The sequence below is a fragment of the Syzygium oleosum genome, unplaced genomic scaffold, assembly GCF_021117445.2.
Source record: "Syzygium oleosum isolate NSW1041296 unplaced genomic scaffold, Sole_v2.1 Sole_v2.10, whole genome shotgun sequence".
Taxonomy (NCBI): Eukaryota; Viridiplantae; Streptophyta; class Magnoliopsida; order Myrtales; family Myrtaceae; genus Syzygium; species Syzygium oleosum.
The window spans coordinates 10,077,194-10,081,045 of NW_026607494.1; the positions used below are offsets into that span (position 1 = coordinate 10,077,194).

General features: G+C 44.2%; 1 pseudogene; it reads left to right on the top strand.

Moving 5' to 3' along the window:
* The first annotated feature begins 310 nt into the window (after positions 1-310).
* On the top strand, positions 311-2,885 carry LOC115685551 (protein ACCELERATED CELL DEATH 6-like; annotated as a pseudogene).
* The last annotated feature ends 967 nt before the right edge of the window (positions 2,886-3,852 follow it).

Below are 3,852 nucleotides of genomic sequence, written 5' to 3' on the forward strand. Positions count from 1 at the left end.
CGCAATTTGTACGGACCACTGCTTTTAAGCGTTTCTTTTAAATAGTCTTGAGAGGCAATCGATTCTTTGGGTGAAGGAACTCGGGTCTTTTCACTTTTCTCAATTTGTTGCTTTGGGTGAGGGACCCTCAGTTGTGTATCCATCCATAAAGAAGAAAAAGAGAAGAATTCGTGAACTGGACACCCCCGTTTGACAGAACCATAAAATGTGGGTTGGGGAGGTTGATCTGGTTAAACTCGACTTGGTCGCTAACAACTCTGCTGAATGTGATTGTTAGGACCCCAGGGCAATTATCAAAGTCACAGACCTAGCCACACCCGCAGAGATGGATGTGAAGCTGTCTATAGATGACCAGGAGATATGGGAGAAGAGAAGGCAGAGACTAGAAGCGTTAATCGGGGCCAACCTGAGCCTGCAACAGCACGATCCTGCACAACCCGCCCAGATTATGGATCCTTTGCTATACACGGCCGTGAAGGAAGGGGACGTCGACAAGTTCATCAAAGCCCTGGAGGATCATTGCGCCAAAGCAGGATTATCGTTGCCCGTGGTTCTCGGGCAACTCAGCCCATCCAAGAATACACTACTTCACGCTGCGGCAGGTATGTTGAGGAGGGTGTGACCATTAAGATTTATTTTTTGTTCTGCGCATCATAAAATGCTCGCAACTTTCGCACTCAAATTGACCCGACATCAGGGAATACAGGGTGATGATATGGTCAGAGCAGTCATCGATTTCGTCCCTGACCACTTGGTCTGCCAGGGGAACTCCAGTGATGATACTGCGCTACACATTGCAGCTAGAGCCGGGAAAACCGGTGCAGTGGAGCTTCTCCTTCCCCGGGCGAGGCCAAGAGATACTAACAGCAATAACAACTCCGCTCTGCACGAGGCCGTGAGGAATCGCCGTTATGAGGTGATCCGCCGGCTAGTAAGTAAAGACCCCAATCCGCTGTATCTTCAGAATAAAGAAAGCAAGTCTCCATGGTGCGTAGCGGTCGAAACAGGGGACTTGGAGGTTCTTAAGCTCTTGCTGGAAGCGCCAGACCCAGTCGAAACAGAGTACTTGGACTCGGAGATTTTGAAGATCTTGCTAGAAGTGTCAAACCCACTTGAAACAGGGCACTTGGACCTGTATAAGTTCGTGTTCAATCTCCAAATAAAAATTCCAAGTGTTTTCGGCATGTCACCTGCTCATGTCGCTGTTCTGTACCGGAAAATGGGTAAACCCTACTTTCAAGCTCTCGCATATTATTTGACCATCTTGGTTACTCTTTTCTTTTTTCTTCATTTTGGTTCCCATTGGTGATCGTATAATCAAGTTTCCCGAGCAAAGTCTAGTTCAATGAGGCACGTGCACATTGGGTATGATAGCTTACTATCCTAAGGGGCAAGATTGTGAGTCAACTCTCGATACTTTAGATTGTCTAGAACGGGATCAACCCCTATTAAAGAATTACAGGACTTTGCGTTCATCCCAAAATGATTAACTTCTTGCGTTGGATTTAGATATGCTGACAGAGATGTGGAAAAAGAAGCCAGGCCTATTTCGATTGAGAGATGCGGGATTCGGCACTTTACTTCATTTCACAGCGTACACGAATTATCTGGACGGGGTTAAGTTCTTGATCGAGAAGTTCCCATTGAGTGCCCTGGATCAAGACAAGGAGGGCTATCTACCCATCCATGTTGCATGCATGATGGATCATGTCAGAATCGTTGAGGAACTACTTCAGCAATGGTCAGACTCCGCAGAGTTTCGAGCCAAGCGAGGAGAAAACATTCTTCACATGTCAGCGAGGTATGGATGCATTTCAACCGTCAAATACATAATGAAAAGTCCTGAATTCGGTCACCTCCTAAATGTGAGAGATTTCAACTTGAATACGCCTCTGCATCTGGCTGCATTGCACTGGCAACCTTTGGTCTTGCTTCTTCTTGCACGAGATGGAAGAGTTGATCTTAAGCTGGTAAATGAGAGAAACATGACGGCTCTAGACATGGTAGAGGAGGACATGAAAGAAAAGGATGCTCCACTTCGGAAGGTACCACCTTTTACACCTTTGTCATTGGTAATCATACATTGCAAATTGTTGTACAAATCAGGGACCGACCTAGAAAATAAATTAGTGAGGTATGTGAATTAGCGTGCTCTCAGCCATATGTGTCATCTAGTTGCCAAAATCATAATATTTTGGTTTCTTTGTTTATTCTTTGACTCACTACTTGGAGAGGTTAACGCGGATAATTTTGGCGTCTGCTGGAACACCGAGAAGCGGAGAATTAGCTATTTGTAAGGAAACCGGTTGGAGCCTAGGGAAAGAAATGAAACCACCGGAATTGGATAGACTCGAGGAGGAGGCAAATACTCGCATGGTCGTGGCGGCACTCATGGCCGCTATGACTTTTGCATCTAGTTTTTTCGTTCCCGGAGGATACAATAGTTCTGACCCAGATGCTGGAATCGCTGTATTGCTCCACAAAGCCACGTACAATGTCTTTGTGATTTGCAACTCCGTCGCCATGTATAGCTCGATCATCACACTCATGATCCTCCTTTGGACACAGTTAATGATCCTTATGTGGTGCAAAATGCCCATTCGAAATCAAGACTCCCATTGTTGGTAGCTCTTGCCGCGATGCCTCTGGCTTTCATGGCGGGCGTCTACGTCAGCGTAACCAAACTCGCTTGGCTTGCCATTGTTGTCTTGGTCCTAGGATCCATCGCCCTCTTCATTATCTTGAGCTTCTACCTTTTGTTGTATATCCCGCTTGGGTGCAACCATCCTCTCGTCCATCGCTTCACCGACTTAATTATTGTTATGGGCATTTCAATGTCGGGGAGTGTGACTGTAGGCAGTGGGACAGCTGGATGAGCAACTACATCTACCGGTGCTGATCGTGATGCTAGTGACTACCGCCTCTACCAGAGAAATCGTATCCCTACTTGAATATATTATCTTCCACACTTAATTATGTGTCCATGTCCGCACCTTTAGCTCCCTCTTTGTTACATTAGCTGCTACTGTTTTGGTTTGGCTGGCCTACCTGTCTGTTGTGCGAATAAGTGATGTCTGCAATTTTATCCCTCTCTTGTTGATTTTGTTTGACTTTTCTTATTCTTTTCTTATTTTTCTTCTTTCCGATCTAGATCTGGAACCTTTATTCTCCCGACCTAGTTCTAGATCTGAAAGTTTGATTTCTCATGATCTAATTCTATATTTAGGAGCTGTTCTCTCCTGATTTAGATATGAGAGTTTAATAATATTTTCGGGGATTCCATACCCATGTGCTTTATTCGTGTATAGTTTCTTTGCCTCCAGTTTTAATGGTAATCACAGGAACTCTAGTGTCTCACTGCACTACAAAGATTTGCTTTTCCAAATATTATATCTGTGTTTGTTCAACCTGTTTTGATTTTCTCCGTACGGTGATGATGTAGAGGAAGCCGAACCTATGCACGCACTGCCAACTGGCAACGTCGTACTTATTGGAGTAGAAATTTCCGGCGTGTGCTCATTACTGACGATGATACGAGATCCAATGATCGGCCGTTGATTATTTTGCTTGATAGACCCGTTCTTATGAATTGAGTGTGTGCTTAACCCTTTGGTACTCTATTGATCCCCTTTATTTTCTAGATTTGGCTTTGTTTTGCTTTATTCTGGGCTTTACTCTACTTTGATTTGCTTTGCTATGGAAGTCTATGTACTTCTCATGTATTCTTTAGCAATGAATACAATTTTCTTTTGACAAAATAAAACTTTGTGATTACTTATTCAATGATATCTATATGTAATAACTTCGGTAAAATGGAGTTTCGGGATTGAGCTACATCATCACAGCCTCCAT